General features: G+C 38.9%; 1 pseudogene; it reads right to left on the bottom strand.

Annotated features, from left to right (window-relative positions):
- Window positions 1-9,596: 9,596 nt before the first annotated feature.
- Window positions 9,597-10,547, bottom strand: LOC128124538 (vomeronasal type-1 receptor 2-like; annotated as a pseudogene).
- Between the last annotated feature and the right edge of the window lie 9,581 nt (window positions 10,548-20,128).

The following is a 20,128-nucleotide window of genomic DNA, read 5'->3' as shown; positions in this document are numbered from 1 at the left end:
AAGTATGTTGCTTATATTTCTGATCTCTTGAAGACCTTTATCATGAAGGGGTGTTGGATTTTGTTGAAGGCTTTTTCAGCATCTAGTGATATGGTCATGTGGTTTTTTTCTTTCGGTTTATTTATATGGTGTACTATGTTGACAGATTTTTATTATGTTGAACAATCCTTGCATCTCTGTGATGAAGCCTACTTGGTCATGGTGGATAATTTTTTCATGTGTACTTGGAGTCTGTTTGCCAATATTTTATTGAGTATTTTTGCATCAGTGTTCATGAGAGAGATTGGTCTGTAATTCTCTTTTTTGTTGCATCTTTGAGTATCAGAGTAGGTGTAACCTCATAAAAAGAGTTTGGTTATGTGCCTTCCTTTTCTATTGTGTGGAACAATTAGAAGAGTATTGGTATTAGCTCTTCTTTGAAATTCTGGTAGAATTCTGCACTGAAACCATCTGGTCTTGGGCTTCTTTTTGGTTGGGAGACTTTTAATTACTGTTTCTATTTCCTTAGGTGTTATAAGTCTATTTAAATTGTTTATAGGGTCTTAATTTAGTTTTGGTATGTGGTACCTATACAGAAAACTGTCCATTTCTTTTAGATTTTCCAATTTTGTGGAGTACAGGTTTTTTGACCTGATGATTCTCTGGATTTTCTTGTTGTCAGTTGTTATGTCTCCCTTTTCATTTCTGATTATGTTAATTTGGATGTCCTCTCTCTGCCTTTTGGTTAGTTTGGATAAGGGCTTGTCTATCTTGTTGATTTTCTCAAAGAACCAACTCTTTGTTTCATTGATTCTTTGTATTGTTCTCTTTGTTTCTATTTTATTGATTTCAGCCCTCAATTTGATTATTTCTTGGCATCTATTTGTCCTGGATGAATTTGCTTCTTTTTGTTCTAGAGCTTTTAGGTGTGGTGTTAAGTTGCTAGTGTGAGATTCCCCACCTTCTTTTGTGGGCATTTAGTGCTATGAATTTTCCTCTTAGCACTGTTTTCATAGTGTCCCATAAGTTTGGGTATGTAGTACATTCATTTTCAATGAATTCTAGAAAGTCTTTAATTTCTTTATTTATTCCTTGACCCATTCATGATTCAGTTGAGAATTTTTCAGCTTCCATGAGATTGTATGCTTTCTGTAATTTTTGTTGTTGTTGAAATCTAACTTTAAGCCATGGTGGTCTGAAAAAATACAGGAGGTTATTCTCAATTTTTTTTTTTGTATGTTGAGATTTGCTTTGTGACCAAGCATGTGATCGATTTTAGAGAAGGCTCCATGGGGTGCTCAGAAAGAAGGTATATTCTTCCATGTTAGGGTGGAATGTTCTGTAGATATCTATTAAGTCCATTTGAGTCATAATTTCTATTAGATCCCTTCCTTCTCTGTTAAGTTTATGTCTGGCAGATCTATCCATTGGTGAGAGTGGGGTGTTGAATTCTCCCAATATTAATGTGTGGGGTTTGATGTGTAATTTAAGCTTTAGTAATGTTTCTTTTACAAATGTGGGTGCCCTTGTATTTGGACATAAATGTTCAGAATTGAGACTTCATCTTGGAGGATTTTTCCTGTGATTAATATGTAATAGTCTTTCTGATATCTTTTTATTGATTTTAGTTTGAAGTCTATTTTGTTAGATATTAGGATAGCTACACCAGCTTGCTTCTTGAGTCCATTTGATTGGAAAGTCTTTTCCCAGCCTTTTACTCTGAGGTAGTGTCTGTCTTTGAAGTTGAGGTTTGTTTCTTGTATGCAGCAGAAGGATGGACCCCAATTTCATATCCATTCTGTTAGCCTGTGTCTTTTTATAGGTGAATTGAGTCCATTGATATTAAGGGATATTAATGACCAGTGATCCTTAATTCCTGTTATCTTTTGGTGGTAGTGTTGTGTGTTTCCCTTCTTTTGTATTTGTTGGTGTGTGATTATCTATTGGCAGTGTTTTGTTTTTTTTTCCCTCAGGATTCCCAGATTTATTCATCTAAGGAATTGGAAGCTTACCAACACAATGAAGCTTACAAATGCAATGAAATGTAGTCAATATTTCAAATGAAACAAAAAGGAATTCCAGTGAAAAGATCAACCAACGAAGACTTCCTTACTCTGTTTAGAACTCCAAAAAATCTGTTGCCCTTAAGAGATACTGAGTTGAAACCCAAAAGAAAATTAAGTAAGGAAAAAAGAAAAAAAGAACTATGATTACTTTTCCAAGGAAAGAAAATTCCTTCTGTAAGAGCAGCACAAGGAACCACACCTGAATGCATGCCAGTCTCTACCTGGCAGACTCTATGTTAATTACGTATTGCAATTAAAAGGTAGAACAGACACACCCAGAAGGGTATTGGTATCCTTGAAATTTCAGATATTTTGTGCCATGCATCTGGGAAGGACAGAAAGGTGGTTCTAGAATTTCAACTACCTGCTTATTGGCAGTGTTTTTATGGGTGTATCTGACTTCCTTGGGTTGGAATTTTCCTTCTAGTGGTTTCTATAGGGCTCGATTTGTAGCTAGGTATTGTTTAAATCTGCTTTTGTCTTGGAATGCCTTGTTCATTCCATCTTTGGTGATTGAAAGTTTTTCTGGGTATAGTAGTCTTGGCTGGCATCCATGATCTCTTAGTGTCTGCATTACATTTGTCCAGGATCTTCTGGATTTCAGAGTCTCCATTGAGAAGTTGGGTGATATTCTGATGGGTCTGCCTTTAAAAGTCACTTGGCTTTTTTCCTTTGCTGCTCTTAATATTATTTCTTTATTCTGTATGTTTAGTTTTTTAATTATTATGTGGCAAGGGGACTTTTTGGGAGATCTAGTCTATTTGATGTTCTATAAGCTTCTTGTATCTTCATAGGTATTTCCTTCTTTAAGTTGGCAAAGTTTTCTTCCATTATCTTTTGAATATATTTTCTATGCCTTTGCATTGGTATTCTTCTTCTATCCCTATTATTCTTAGGGTTGGCCTTTTCATGTTGTCCCAGATTTCCTGAATGGTTTGTTTTATGACATTTTTGACTTTGTTGTTTTTCAATTGATGAATCTATTTCCTCTATTATATCTTCTATGCCAGAGATTCTTTTTTCCATCTCTTGTATTCTGTTGGTTATGCTTTCATCTGGGTTTCCTGTTCATTTACTAATATTTTCTATTTGTAGCATTCCCTTGGTTTGTGCCTTCTGCATTGTTTCTATGTAAATTTTCAGGTCTTGAACTGTTTTCTTCACATGTTTGATTGCTTTTTCATGGTTTTCTTGGCTTTCTTTAAAGGATTTATTGATTTCTTTCAATTTTTTGTTTGTCTTTTCCTCAATTTCTTTAAGGGAATTTTTCATTTCCTCTTTAAAGGCCTCTATCATCTTCATAAAGGTATTTTTAAATCACTTTCTTTTGCATCTTCTATGTTGTGATGTTCAGGTCTTGCTGTTGTAGAATCACTTGGTTCTGGTGGTTCCATATTGCTCTTTATGTTGTTGTATGTATTTTTGCATTGGCATCTACCCATCTCTTTTTCCAATAGGTGCAAGAGGTGCCTGTGTCTGCACCTGGTCTTGGTCCAATGTGTGCTTGCTGTTTCTGTGTCTCAGGGGGCCACTCTGGGTCCAATCTTAGGTCTTGGTCTGATTGGAGGTGGTGGGTTCTGTGTCTCAGGGAGCTGCTCTTGGTCTGATTGGAGCTGGTGGATTCTGTGTCTCAGGGAGCCGCTCTTGGTCCTATCAGGGCTCTTGGTCCAATCAGAGCTGGTGGATTCTGTGTCTCAGGAAGCCACTTTTGGTCCAGTTGAGAGCTATTGGTGCAATGACAGCTGGAAGATTCTGTGTCTCAGGAGGCTTCTCTTGGACCAAAGAGAGCTGGCAGTTTCTGTGTCTCAGGAGCCACTGGGGCCTCAGGGGGATGGGTAGGTTTGGGGTAGGGCATTAGTCTTGTAGATTGCAGCGCCTGATGGGGGGTTTTGGTTAGGGAGCCTGCCCACAGGAGTCTTCCCTGCTTACTGGCAACTTGGGTAGCAATGGGTAGAGGTTCCTGGGGACTAGTTGTGTCCCCGACCAAATATTCTTGCATGCATGATCTTTCAGGGGTGTGACCTGATCATCAGGGACTAAGGTCTTAGAGAAAACTGTGCCTCTTCTTATCTCAACAACTAACAATTGCCAATAGCTCCATAGCTACGGTTGAATTTAGTGCCCATCTTCATTTTGTATAATGGGATTTGTTCTGGCTTGGACCTGCCCAGATCTTGTGCATGCTGTCACAACCACTGTTAGTTCACATGTACAGCTTCCCTGCTGTGCTCAGAAGACACTTTCCGTATCCACCACCTCTAGCTCTTAAGTTTTTCCAAGCTCTTTTCTGCAATGATTCCTGAGTCTTTTGTGGAGGGGATATGATAGAGAAATGTTTAGAAATAAGCATTATTATGTAGTCTCTTATTCTCTGCACCTGGACAGTTATTGGTCTCTGAGTTAATCATCATCTGTTGCGAATAGAAGCTGATCTGATGGGGATTGAGAGATGCACTATTCTATGGACATAGCAAGGGTGTGGAGTTAGTTAAATACTCTGTTCATTTAATGGAGGTAAAGGAATAGATTTTCTGTTAGGGCATATGGCCTGTCTTGGTATTGGGTTCTTGGCCCAATAATGGTGCCAGGAATGGATTTCAGCCTTTGAAGCAGGAATAAAATCCAATCAGAAAGTAGTTGGTTATTCCTATGATGTTTCATCACTATTACATCAGTGAGTATGTCTAGGTCAGTCATTGTTATTCTGCACAGTGTCATAGCTGGGTACAATTAATGATTACTTCTCTGTAGGTTTGAATACAGCCACACAGCCTTCTACCCTCTCTTCTCACCTACAGATGTTCTTTCTCTGCTTCTGATCCTGCCTCTAGAGCTGCGCTGTGTCTCCTAGACACCTTCCCATTTGAATAAAATTATACAAGCTCAGAATGTAGTTTTAGTTTTAAAATATTTGCTAAACTAGACAAAGAAAGATTTGAAGTAAGTGTGTGGAGGAGAGAATGTGTGTGTGTGTGTGTGTGTGTGTGTGTGTGTGTGTGTGTGTGTGTGTGTGTGTGTGAGAGAGAGAGAGAGAGAGAGAGAGAGAGAGAGAGAGAGAGAGAGAGAGAGAAGATGGCGAGGGGGAGAAAAGAGTGTGTGTGTGTGAGGGGTGGAGGGAAGAAGAGGGAAAGGGATCTCAGGGAGAGAGAGTGAGAGAGAGAGAGAGAGAGAGAGAGAGAGAGAGAGAGAGAGAGAGAGAGAGAGAGAGAGAGAGAGAGAGAGAGAGAGAGAGAGAGAGAGAGAGAGAGAGAGAGGATCATGAGAAGGGAGATCTTCTTGTTGGTGGGAAATAAAGAGGATGCCATGAGGAAAAAGCAAAATTGGGGACTAACAGTGGGAAGAAAGGGGCCATGCTGAGAGTGAGGGACACTGGAGGGCAGGAACAGGAAGAAAACAAAACATAATAATACATATGTACGAAGCCAGCTATTTTGCATGCTCATCCAAAAAATACTTACTTTTTTTTTGGTGAGACATCCATACAATGGGTAAAAAATTTTTCATTAAAACATTTGAAAGAAATAGGTATCAAGAATGGCTTGTTCACAGTGTTGAAGAACTCAAAACAGTCCTACAACACTGATATGGACTGACAATAACATACGCCAATAAAGTAAAATAAGTGTAAAATTGTATAGCTCCACTACCAATGTGTCAAAAGCAGAAAATGCACACACAAAATGATTACTTTTCTTCTCCGTTAGTGTAACTAGAATTCCCCTGCACTGTGAAAGTTAGCCAGTGGGAATGAAGCTTCCAGGTCAATACAGCCTGACTTCTCTGTCATGTTCTGGAGGCCAACCACGAGCAATGGCAATTCCAAGTTCTATTTTTTTTGAACTAGTACAACTTTTGATTATTAGTTCTCAAAGATTATGTTGTTGTCAGTGGTGGTTGTGGGTTTTTTTTTAAAATGTTTTTAGTTGCTTGGGTCTCACATGGTAGCCCAGGCTAGCCTTAAACTTACCATTGTGTCCAGTCTGGCCTCAGAATCACAGCAATTCTTCTCTCTTAGCTTGAGAGAGTGGTAGAATTATTGTTTTACAAGACTATGATAGATAGTTCTCAAATTTCCACTAAATTCTTCTCTAAATGATACCTTATATAGATTTCTACTATCTGTGAAATCATGGAACCTATTAATCTCAATAACCCATCCCATTCTTTCATATAATCCAACTATTCAGACACAAATATATGGTTCAGTTTTCCTCAGAAACATATAAATTATTGAAAAGGAGAAGTGGAAAAAGGAAAAAGTAATTCAATAGTCTTAAATATGATTAGATGAGAACTGCATAAATCTTTCTTTTTTTATATTGGGTAAAATTGTTTGTTACTATTGATTTCAATGAGAATGGTGCTTATTTAAATTCTTACTTCCTTTATTTCGGAGGACGAGAAATAGGTTTTTGTCTTCTCAAGGTTATGTACCTATTTCTCATGTATATACTGCTGTTGTAAGACCAGTCTTTAGCAGCTCAGGAATTGGAGGGGAGCCACGGAGTCTGCGGACTAATCACTCAATTAACTTTTCTATCTGAGGGAGTTAAACTTAATTCTCTGGGCATGAAGAGTGGGGGAAAACTTAATTCTCTGAGCCAGTGAAAAAGGGAAACACACACACACACACACACACACACACACACACACACACACACACACACACACGCACCTTTAGGGTCTCTCTATCATCTTTATTTTTCTTTTATGTCTTATATATTCCAGTAAAATCTTTCAAGCAATAAGCAAATTACAATGTGATTACAATCTAATTTTCAAGTGAATAATTGTAATGAATAGAGATGAAAAGCAACATGTTTCTCATTTTCCTTACATGATTAAACATTTTATGTATTACGTATGAAAAGCCAATTATCCCCAAGAACCCACATGCGTTCACGTCCAAGCAACTTGTTATAGATTAACAAAGTGAAAGCAAGCAAGGTATTTTCTCAGCCAGTTCTTTTATCGGCAGGCTGAATTTTGTGGTTATAAAAAAAAGGATAGATAATTTTATTACTTATCTCAAAAAGTAATCATATAAAAAAATCTTAAAGGATCACAAATCTCAACTTTTATATATGAAAATCAGTCATTTGGACTTTAAGTCCTCAGGGTGCATACCCATTCATCAACAGTTCTTTTTTTATTAAATCATATCAGGAAGCTGAGGGCAGAAATGGGTACAAAGAATTAATCATCACCTTTGATCACTTACCCATCCTGGCAATGACAGCCAGGCTGTCCTTGTTTTTGTTCCCTGATCTCAATGAATCCCTTGCTCAGCGATTAAAAGTGTGTCTTTCTAAACTTTAAATTGTTTCCTAAGGTGTTTTATCCCAAAGCCATTAACAAAAACATCTTAACCTAACCTCGAGTCACTATTTAAAGCTTTGTTTTAGCTATTATGCACATCGACACCTGTGAACACATCTCCCAATATTAAGATTTAAAGAACTTGAACTAGCCTAGCCTCTGGGACTCAATTGTTTTTCTTAATCATTAACCTAAGCCACAGTCTGTATGGCTTCTCAAGAGAAACACATTAATCCTAGCTGTGTGACACTGCCTTGTTCCTATTTTCTACCTTCTGCAGCCCCTGCTCTACTAGGGACAGAGGCAACACAGTATCCTACCTTTATCTGTATTAATTTCCCCACTAAACTAACCTCTATCACAATCCCTTTCTGCATCTGTTAAAACCCTTACTCATCAAAATTCTATTTAAACTAACACTATTAGTGTATAAAGTCATTACTTCATTTAAACAGTACAGCTTAAGAGGAAATCATCTTCATAATATTCCACAGGTTAAAATGCCCAGCAGAATGGGATATTTCCATGAGATAATCACTCTACATTAAAGGCAGTGGGGATCCCAGAGCTGAAGCCCTTGGGGCCTTGCCTAGCTGAGATTCACCCATCAGAGCTTTACTTCCTGGTGGGCCAAACACCCGAAGCTCACTTGCCACCTGCTGCTCCTCTGAAATGGTCACTGGCAATATGCAATGTTGATATCCTAAGCATGTCTTATCACCTAAGTTAGAAAAATGATTACCCCATGCCACATAATATTGAAAGCCCTGGAGGATCAGCCTGAGTCGAGAGCCTCCCACAACTTGTATTATTTACCATTATCTGCCACCAGGCATTGTAACACTCATGGCACAGCAATGTGAAGAGAAAAAAATATCTCCAGAGCTTTACTCCATTTATGATGTAGCCTCTATGATGGTCCATATGATTTTTCTCACTATTAATTCAGGATGCTATTGAATTACTTGTCTTAGTTTATTTTCTCATTATTCTGACAAAAAAATGACAAAAACAACTTAAGGGGGGAGGGGATTATTTCAGTTTGCAGTTTGAGGACACAGTCCATTGTGGGAAGGAATCATGGAATCATGGAATCAGGAGGATGAGGCAGCTGATCACATGGTATCTTTAGACAGATAGCAAAGAGAGATGCATGCCAGTTCTCAACTTGCTTTCCCTAGTTTATTCAGCCCAGGAATCTAATCAGAGGATTGATGGCTGTGCAGGATTAGATTGGGTCCTGTACCTCTGTTAACCCAGCTTAGAAACTCCTTCAAAGATGTATCCAGATGTTTGTTTCCTGGGACTCTAGATCCTGTCAAGTGGACTATCAACATTAACTATCACATTACCTAATACTATCTGGTCCACAATGAGGCTAAGAATTGCATGAAGAATAAAAGAACATATGAATATATTAATGAACAAGAATCAACAGAATTTGGGACACAGATAAAAATATATTTTCTAATGCAGGGAAAATCGAATGTGGAGATGAAGTTGACAAACACTGATGAGTAGAATGAGACAGCATGGAGACATAGTAAAAATGTAGAGGTTATCTCCATAGCCTTGGGTTGTTATAGGCTGCCATAGGGAATACTAGGAAACAAGCAACTGAATAGGAGGTGACAATGGTGCACAGCAGGATTGGGATGCCTAGGGAAGTCTCTGGCTTCTGTCAGAAGTCAAGGAAACAATGGGCATAGCAAATAGGCGTCACTTGACTCTTCTTCCCAGAGGGGAACCTGGAAGTGGCGCCACAAACCCACATCATAAGATCAGATGCAGAACATCCGTGAAGCCAAAACATGAATAAATTAAAACATGACCACCGTAGCTGGTCACACAAATATGTTATTCTCAATATGCCAGAAATCTTGGATTATTCTTTGCCTTCCTGGTCTCTCATTCAGTTGAAGCTGTGGGACAAGAGACCAGCCTGTGCCTGCAGAGAAATTCATACCTCAACAGCTGATTGGATATCTTGAAGCAAAGATACTCTTCAGTACATGATGATTCCTAATTTCATAGATTTTTGGAATGAAAACAGAGAGAAATCTTAATGTCATGGAACTGTTTAGCCAGCATTACATAGCTGGAACAACTGTCAATGCTTAATTTACAGAATCACTGACTTGTTTAATAACACCTGGTCATGTGTGAGGCTAAATTCAATAAATGATGAGAGAATATTTGATTTTATTATAACACACAAATCACCATGTTAAATTACCTTCTCCTACAGCAGGGAAAATGATTCTTGGGAGCTGATTTGTCATTACGGATGAGGATAAAAGGGCAAAATGTGGGGAAGCATGTGTCTAGGAATGTAAATATGTTGATCATCCACAGCCTTGGATTGTCAAATGCCACAGTATAGATAACTAATATGAAGGACATTGAGTAGGAGAGGACAAAGGTACAGACAAGGGTCAAGATGGTTTTTGTGGCTCTGTCTTCAGGTGAGACTCTGAGGGTATGTTGTGCACTGTGGATGTGCTGTAACTGAGTCTTGTGCCTACAGAGGATGCTTACCATGAAGACACTGGCCCAGATCATGAGACATAAATACAGACCATCAGTGAAACAAAGCAATGACAGGTTTAGTAAAGTTACAGTATGGTCAAAAACAAATGCTGAGCAGTACCCCAACTTGATTTTCTTAGTAACGTTATTGTTATTATGAGGACCAATTACACCTATAGTTGTTTTGCTGTTTAGAAGAGGATGTATAAGCCAGCTGAGTGAGCAGGACAGAACCATGTACTTTGAGACTGAGTCTTTAAGTTTCATCCACCTGGAGTTGCTGGGGCTGATTGTGATTGCTTGGAAGCAACTCAAGAGGCAGGTGCAGTGCAGGGAAATGGCCCGGGCCACTCGATTACTGTAGAGAGTGAGTTTACATAAAAGGTCACCCAGGAGATATCGCAAGCCCAGCTGTACCATTATGTGAGGAATTACCCTTGAGATAATGACCAAGGAATTGGCTAAAGTCAGATGCCTTAAAATCTGGTCTTTGGGCATCAGACTTTTCCCAGTGAATACAGATGTGGTATAAGGAAGAAGAATTGACCAGTTGCCAAGAATCCCAACAGCTGTTTGAGAAAAGAACAAAATCCCCATTGGCAAGTTCTCAGGAACCATGTTCTTTTCACCTGAAACAGACAAATTTCATCTCATCAGTATACTCAGGAAGAAGACATTTAAATGTGTATTAATTTTTAGTATCTCAAATTGTATCACTATCTCACTATCGTTTCACTTATTGTTTCCTCCACTGATAAATTTCTGGAAGGATTTTTTTTTTACATTGATGTATATTTATAGTGAGATCAGTCACACTTTTGATGACTACATAAGAAACTGTAATGATAGAGACCCTTAAGTAGCCTCAGGTTTCCAAACTTCTCACCATAAATAAAAATGTATCATATATATATATATTTATACATATATATGTATCATATATATATAATATATATATTTCATTATTGTTGTCTTTGTATGTCTCATTCTTGAAGATGATTCTATGAAGAAATACCTGCGTATCTATCACAATATCAATGAGATTGCACCAGCCTGGATACTGATCAATAGATCAATGGATACTGAAAAATGTGGTGCATCAATCCTGGAGAGGTGGCTCATCAGCTAAGAGCATTTGCTCCTTGCTGGTGGCCATGTCAGAGGAACAGCAGATGGCAATCGACTTCAGGGGATCAATCCATCAGAAAACAAACCCCGGATGGGTGAGTCTCGGATAGGCAAGGCCTCAAGAGCCTCGACACCAGAATGTTTCTTGCTACTGCTGTGTCTTTGCATGTCTGTCACTGCCGTTTTTGTCCTGTATCTGGCGTGGTGTGAATGGGTGCTGGGGGATCCCCACTGCCCTTAATACAGTGTGATCATCTCTTGGAAATATCCCATTCTACTGGGCATTTTTGCCTGTAGATTATTATGAAGATGATTTCCTCCTAAGTTGTACTACATAACTGAAGCAATGATTTTATGCAACAATAGTGTTAGTTTAAATAGGATTTTGATGATTGAGGGTTTTTAATAAACATAGTAAGACATTATGATAGAGGTTTTTTAAGTGGAAAAACATAGGTAGCATAGGTAAAGGTAGAATAAAGTGCCTCTGATAAAGCAATGGTTGCAGAGGATATAAACTAAAACAAGGAAGTGTCACACAGCTAGAACACATGAGTTTCTCTTGAGGAGTCATGTGGACTGTGGCTTAGGTTAATGATTAAGAAAAACAATTGAGTCCCAGTAACACAGCTACTTAAATTCTGTTAATCTCAATGATGGGAGATGTGTTCACAGGTTTCAGAGTGCATCATAGCTGAAACGAAGTCTTAAAGTGACTTCAGGGTAGGTTAAGACATTTTGAAAATAGCTTTGAAGTGAAAAACCCAAGAAGACAATCTAAAGTTTTAGAAAGGCACCCAGCTGAGTTACAGATTCATTAAGGCTAGAGATAAAAAACAAAGCAGCCCAATTATTATTAGGTGATGTACTTTTCTTGCTAGGATGAGTTATTGATCAAAGGTGATGATTAATTCCTTTTGCCTATTTCTATCCTCAGTTTCCTGATATAAAAAACTGTTGATTAGTGGGTATGCACCCTGAGGATTTAAAATAGAACTGACTGGTTCTTTTTCATATATAAAAGTTTAGATTTGTGATTCTTCTATCATTTCTTATAAGATTACCTTTTGAGATAAGTAATAAAATAATTGGTATTTGTAACCAAAATAACTTTCTTTATAACCACAAAATGTAGCCTGCCAGTAAAAGAACTGGCTGAAAAAAATGCCTTGCTTGCTTATACTCTGTTAATCTATAACAAGTTGCTTGGACATGAATGTATGTGGGTTCTTGGGAAACTTATTTTTCACCTGTAATATGTAAAATGTTTAACCATGCAAGGAATATGGAAAACATGCTGTTTTTCACATGTCTTAACTATAATCATTCACTTCAAAAATAGAATGTAATCACATTATAATTTTATAGTGCCTGAGAGATTTTGTTAGGGTGTGTATATAAGCTGTAGAGGAAAAATAAAGACAGAATACAGAAGAAAGGAACCTTCAAGACAGTATGTGTGTATGTTTTCCCTTACCCCCTCAGATAAAAGTCTTAGTATGCTGACTCTGTGGATCCCCTTTATGTCTGGCACTGTTGGAGACTGGTCCTCACGGCATCTGTAGTTGCTCTTGTAGAGGACCAGGTTTAGTTCCCAGCAACCATATGATGCCTACAGCTGCCTGGAACTCCAATTCTAGGGGATCTGATGCCCTCTTCTGATCTCTGAGGGCATAAGTCATGCACATGATACACAGACACACATAAATAAAATAAATAATCTATAAAAAGGAAAATGTAGTAACTGTATAGAGTAGAATGTTATTCACCTGTAGATAGAAATGATATTATGAAATTTGTAAAGAAATTATTGGACTTGGAATTTATTATATTATACAATGTAACCCAGATTCAGGAAGACAAATACTGCATGATCTCTCTCATTTTCAGGTCTTAGCTTTTAATATCTATTAGTGTATGTGTGTGTGTGTGTGTGTGTGTGTGTGTGTGTGTGTGTGTGTGTGTATATATATATATATATATATATATATATATATATATATTTGTGAAAGTGTGGATATAGGGCTTGAAATTAGAAAGATAATCTCAGGGGAGGAAAAATAGGTCTTGAAGATACGATGGTGGGCCAATAGAACACACATGTATAGTCAAGGCAGAAAAGCAGCTGCTGAAGGTAGAAAAGTGCAAGAGGGGAGTGCAGAGAGGGAGAGAAGAACCATCAAAAACTAATTACAATTTTTAAAGCATAGCAAGAGCGCACTGGTTAGTACATGAAGGAGCCTTGCTCTGCTGCATCAGTGGAGTGCTACCGTGATGATGATTATGTGGAAATGGCTTATGGCAGTTAGTGGTAAATGATTGAGACTCACAGGGATCAACTAGTTTTCTTCCTGTTGGTGAAAAACCATAAAGGTCATACTCATGTTTTGTTGTTGTTGTGTGTGTGAATTCTGAAGCTCTCTTAGTAATGGCAGCTTTTGGTAGGAGATTTTTCTTTTGAGAGTGGCTGAAACCCTGTATTATGGCAACAATAATAGAGTTGGAGAATTGCAAACATACTCCAGTATCCTTTTCAAAAGTGGGGGACACAACTGTTCATCCACAGTTACTATTGGTGTATCTCACACATGACAAGTGAACACATATATCTGTGTAAGCCTAGGTGGGAATTTTTGCTGGAAAAAGAAATCAATAAGACCAAGTATCTGTCTTATCTCAAATGACCTAATCCATCAAGATACAATGCCATGTTCCAACACGCTGTGGGTTGTCATTTGTGAGAGTGGAAAAAAAATTGAATGATAAAAATGCTTATTTTCATTGGTTTTTTAAAAATTAGTCCTTTATGTTCATATTTCATTAATATAAAAGGGGTGAAAAAGATTTTGCTTCCTACAGGTCTCTGATGTTTTTCCAGCAGGCACACAATATGAAGTTTATAAGTAAGTTGGGGTCACCCATCTAGAAAACATAAACCATATCCCACACAGTGTCATCAGTTGCCAAGTGTCTGTCTGAATGCAGTGCCTCCCAGAGGCAGAGATATTACAATGACCTGCTGGTGTACATTATAATGGCAGTGTCTCCACAATGTGAAGATACAACATGAAATGTTAGCCAGACAGATCTAACCATCAGTTAAAGAGATGGAGTCAGAAATTGTACTACAAAGGTTAGGGCTTGAAACTGTATCAATGCTTGCACAACTCTGTCTTTGAGGAGCTAGCTGAAAAATTATAACACAGAAAGAGGGGAATAAGAGGGAGGAGAGAGAGGGCTAAAGTGGGACTGTGAGAGTCAGTATCTATCAAGTTAACGTCTTTGAAAGGCCAATCCAAGACCATCTCCCTAATCAACCCAGGAACATCCCTGACCTGAGCCAGCAGAGGCTGTTCCTTGACAGAACCTGAGGAGGAACAGTCCAGGGGATCAGACATAAAGAAGACAGAACAGGTGGGCTTAGGAGGTCTTGTGCAGGCTGTGTCTTATGGCAAGCAAGCTTATTAAGAAGTACAGCATCTTGTATGCTAATTTCAGGGGAGAAACGGGATAAAATTAGAAGAAAGCTAATCAAGCAGAGGGGATCACAGAATACCCCAAAAGCACCACATATCAAGCACACCATGGCCCTAGACTGATTACTCCAGTGTTTTTCCAGGGGTATAAACCAAGTTCCCAGGAACCACAATCTTAACTCTTTAAGGCCCTGGTCCCAGCTCCAGATTGGCCCTGCCAAGTCTGCTCCTCTGCATAGAACTAGGTTTCCTTTGCGCTTTCATCAGGGCTTCTGAGAGGTCTTGAACCAGCCTACCTTTCAATATATCTCCCCATCATGATGCCTTGAATACATGCACACGAAGATGATTCCAGTATAGGAAGATGTTTCTCATGGTCCTGGTATAAGAAGACACTCCTCGTGGTTCTTCCTCTATCCTTCTTCTACTCATAGAAGTGTATACCAAGTCACACACCTGCTTAATAAAGCTTCTGGGGTAAAGAGCTGTTATAAGGTAGGAAGAGAGCAATCAAATACGTTGTGTAGAATGAGAGCTTAACACAGCACACTAGCATGAAATTAGACAGGGAGAAGGGGATAAGACAAGCTATATTGGTTCATAGGGTAAAAACCATCAGCCTATTGAGCAATGTGGGAAAATCTAATAAGGTGATAGACACTGTATTCAAACCGGACAGCTCTAACGAGTCAGATTTTGTGATAAATACCATATTTGGGTTCATTCATTTCACCAGTCTGTAATAATAAGAAATTAATTCAAAAGAATGGGAAATAGAATATGTAAACAGAAAATGAAGAATCTAGAAACAAAACAGTTCGTCAGTAGACATGTGGCTCAGTACAAAATTTCTTCAACAATATGGAGGAAATGTGATAAAAGGCCCATCCCAGAAATTGAATGCCAGTAGTCTACCTGGCATACTTCCAAGGAGAACTCTCCATAAGTTTATTTTGCAAAGCCAGGAAAGTGTCTTTCAGCCTGGGCATCAGATAATTGGAGAAGCTTTGTCTGCATTTGTAGTGGATTCACATACAGAGGGAAGCACTCAGAAGCAAAAGTTCCCAGAATGCCCCCCTGCCCTGCTCCCCTGTAGTGTTCTTTGCTTGTGCCTGGTCCTGTCCAGCTCGTGATGCTCTTTTTGGGGTTCTGGAAGTGACAAGACTCCCCATCACCTTTTTACTTGAACCCTGGGCTCATGTCCTAAAAGTCTCAGACTACACCAGGAATGGTCAAATCTACACCAGTCAACAGTTAGCTTTCCCCTTCGGTTTTCAATCAGGACTCATCTTCACAGTTCTCATGATGAGGTGCTGAGGACAGCAGTAACTGTGTTTTCTCTGCCATCCCCTAAACTGATGCAGAAGGGTATTTATTGTCTCAAACTTTTGAAAAAGTAACTGAAAGAATTCTCTGTTGCTATGTTATTTTACACAGGATTCTGATTTAGTCTGCAAGGAGAAGAAACAACCAATCACACTGTATGTGAGACTGCCTGCCTGCCTGTCTATCTGGAGATTTTGTTTGCATGTATATTTATATTATATATAGATATAAACAGTGTTGATGTATCACAAGATAGGAAGGGACCCTTTGGAGTTTGTAGGAGGCATCAGTTTGCACAGAGTGGGAAAGGCAGGAGACAGTCCATCCCTTGTCAGCAAGAATAGCTCCCATTTCATGTAAAAACCTTTTCAGGATCTTACTTCAATACTTAGCAACAGTGACTTTCCCTTATTCCCTTCTACCTATAGATTCTCCAGTCATCTGTGACTTTGTATAAAGAGAAAATGTCCTTACCGTGTACTCTGTGAAACACAGAAGTTGTTGTAATGAGTGTTGTAGTGAATGACTGAGTCTGTCTTGTTGAGATGAGACTCTGGTCCCTCACTTAGCTTATAATTCTCTGGTCTTCTTCCCCATAGGAGCTGTGATTTTCAGCTCTAGATCCATAACAGCATCTACATGGGGGATTAAGAATACCTTTTCAACAGCCTTGCTCCACTTACCTGTAAATGAAAAAAGTCCAGATTAAGACAGCAAATTCCCAGAAGCAATTATAAAGAGTCGGGAAGAAAACTTTTTTGTGAGCCCTTAGAGTACACAGGATGTCACAAGGAGAGCCACACAAGTCCCATGCTTGGGGTTGGGGGAGGCACAAGGCCGTTATACGGTTCTGTCTGGATTTAGACAGACCTGACAGCTTTTCTTCAACACCTAATATCTTGGGAGAGTTCAGAAGTTAGTAAATAGCGTTAAGGGGCATTAAAATTGGAGATTCCACAGATCTTTTGTATCTCACTCTCTTAAAGTATTTTTTAATTGAAAAGAGATTCTTTTCTCATACAATATATGTTAATTATAGCTCCTTTCTCTCTACCACTCCAAGTTTCCCCACCCCCAGATCAACTCTCTTTCTGTCTCTCATTAAAAAAAAAAAAAACAAACAGGTTTTTAAGAGATAAAAACAAAACATAATAAGATAAAATGAAAACCATCCTATCAAAGTTGGACAGCCAAGCCACTAGTTAGCAAAAAGAGATCCAAAAGAAGGTACAAGAATCAGAGACCCACTCATTTACATATTTAGGAGTCCTGTAAAAGTACTGTGCTAATAGTTATAATATATACACAGAGGACCTGGTGTGGACCCATGCAGACTCTGTGCTTGTTGCTTCGGTCTCTGTGAGCTCATATGCCTCATACTTAGTTGATTCAGAGGGCCTTGTTCTCCTGGTGTCCTCCATCCTCTCTGGAACTTACAATGTTTCTGTCTCCTCTTCCACAGGATTCCTTGAGCTCTGAGTCGGGGGGGGCGGGGATTTGATGGAGACCTCCAATTTAGACTCTCTTTCAGCATGTGAGTCTCTCTATCCTTTTCCATTTGCTGCTGAAGGAAGTTTCCTTGATGATGACTGGATAAGGCACTGATCTGTGAATATAACAGAATATTATGAGAAATCATATTATTAATATTTTTATACCCATAGTGTTTGGCTTTACCTTAGGACTCTGGGCTATCTAGTCTTTGGTTCTTGGGTTCCCAAGCAGGGTTGGGTATGGGATCCTTCTCATGGAGTGGGCCTTAAGTCAAATCAGACATTGACTGCTACTCCAACAAGGTCTGTGCCAGTGTTGTCCTAGCATATTTTGCAGGCAGGACAGATTGTAGGTCAAAGGTTTTGTGGCTCGGTTGGTGTCCATGTTTCTGTTTTAGTATCCTACAGAGTACCTTCCCACCCAAACAGACTAGAATATAGGGCTGAAAGCTCCATGTAGGCACTAGAATGTCTCTCCATGTTCAATGAGTTGTGTGAGTGTTGTCCTTGGCAATGAGGCCCCACTGTCAGTTTTTGAAGAGCAACAACTCGTTGTATTAATAACAGCTTGGGTTGTTTGGGGATTTCCATAGGACCCCCCTTGGCCAACAAACCACCTGAATTTTACCCAGTTCTGCCACTGGAAGCCTCCTCTGGCTACAAGAGAGGGCCCGTTGAGACTCCATATCACCCATTACTTGGAGTCCTTATTAGGGTTATCTTCATACATTCTAGAATGTTTCCACTGCACTAGGTTTCCACACCACCTCCCCCCCAATTCCAGCTGTTTCTCTCCACACTCTCTCCTTCTACTCCATCTCGTCCCCCACCTGGTACCCCCCTACTCCTGTTCCACCATCTTCTAGTCTGCCTGAAAAATCTATTCTATTGCCTATTGCCCCTTGCAGAGAGATCCGTATGTCCCCCGTTAGACCTCTCCTCTTTACCTAACCTCTCTGGGTCTACAGATTGTAGGTTGGTTATAATGTACTTAATGGTTAATATCCACTTATAAGTGAATACATGTTATATTTGTATTTGTCTTTTTGGGTCTGGGTTACCTCACTCAGGATGATTTTTTTTTCTAGTTCCATCCATTTGCCTGCAAATATCACAATGTCACTGTTCTTTTTTTTTTCACTGCTGAGTAATATGCTATTGTATAGATGTACCACATTTTCTTTATCTATACTTCAGTTGAGGGATATCTAGGTTGTTTTTAGTTTCTGGCTATTATGAATAAAGTCTCAATGAATATAGTTGAGCAAACATTCTTGTGCTGGATAGAGTGTCCTTTGTGTATGTACCCAGGAGTGGTATAGCTGGGTCTTGAGGTAAATCAGTTTTCATGTTTCTGAGGAACTGCCATATTGAATTCCACAGTGGCTGTACAAGTTTTTACTCTCACCAGCAATGGAGAGGTGTTCCCTTTACTCCACATCTTCTTCAGTATGAGCTGTACTTGTGTTATTGATCTTAGCCATTTTGACAGGTATAGGATAAAATCTCAAAATAGTTTTGATTTGCATTTTCCTTATAGCTAAGGATGTTGAACATTTCTTTAAGTGTTTCTTAGCCATTTGAGTTTCTTTTATTGAGAATTCTCTGTTCAGATCTGTACCCCATGTTTTAATTGGATTATTTGTTTTTTTAGTATCTAGTTTCTTGTGTTCTTTATACATATACATATACACACATACTATTTCTCTCTCTCTCTCTCTCTCTCTCTCTCTCTCTCTCTCTCTCTCTCTCTCTCTCTCTATTGATATTGGCCTTCTATCATATGTGGAGTTGTTAAAAAACCTTTTCCCATTCAGCAGGCTGCCACTTTGTCCAAATGATGGTGTCATTCTCAGTTGCATGAGTCCCATTTATTAATTGTTGATTTTAGTGCCTGTGCTAACAGTGTTGTGTTCAGAAAGTCTTCTCCTGCATCAATGTGCTCTAGGCTATTTCCCACTTTCTCTTCTATCATGTTCAGTGTGTCCTGTTTTATGTGAAGGTCTTTGATCCACTTGGAGTTGATGTTTGTGCTGGGTGATAGGTCTGGGTCTGTTTTTATTCTTCTACATCCTGACATCCAGTTTGACCAGCATGATGTGTTGAAGATGCTGTCTTTTTTCCAGTGTGTGTTTCTGACTTCTTTATAAAAAATCAGGTGTTCATAGTGTGTGGACTTATGCCTGGCTCTCCAATTTCATTGAAATAATCAATGTGTCCGTTTTATGCTAATATTATGATTTTTTTTTTTATAGCTACAGTTTTGTACTATTGAAATTAGGAATGGTAGGAGTTCCAGCAGATCTCATATTGTTCAGGATTGTTTTAGCTATCCTGGGTATTTTTTTGTTTTCCATATGAAGTTGAGAACTGTCCTTTTCAAGGTCTGCAAAGACTTCTCTTGGTGGAGGCTATATGGGTCTGAGCCAGGTCCTCTGCATATATTTTATGGTTTTGTAGTTTAGTGTTCTTGTGGGACTCCTAACAGTGGGAATGGGAGTATCTTTGGCTCTTTGGATTGCTCTTGGGACCTTTTCCTCCTACTTGGGTACCTCATCCAGCCTGCATATGAAGGTTTGTGCCTAGTCTTACTGTAACATGTCATGCCATGTTCGATTGATATCCCTTGGAGGCCTGCTCTTTTCTGAAGGGAAATGGAGGAGGAGAGGATCTGGGGAAAGGTGGGAGGCATGTGTGCAGTAACTGGGAGGAGCGGAGGGAAGGGAAACTGTCTTTGGTATGTAATGTATGAGAGATTATAATAGTAATAAATTCCAACTTGTGTTGGAATTTTGATTAGGATTACATTGAA

This window comes from Peromyscus californicus, unplaced genomic scaffold (assembly GCF_007827085.1).
Source record: "Peromyscus californicus insignis strain IS unplaced genomic scaffold, ASM782708v3 Scaffold_4__1_contigs__length_199733344, whole genome shotgun sequence".
In the NCBI taxonomy this organism is placed as follows: domain Eukaryota; kingdom Metazoa; phylum Chordata; class Mammalia; order Rodentia; family Cricetidae; genus Peromyscus; species Peromyscus californicus.
This window is presented reverse-complemented; position numbering and strand designations above follow the sequence as displayed.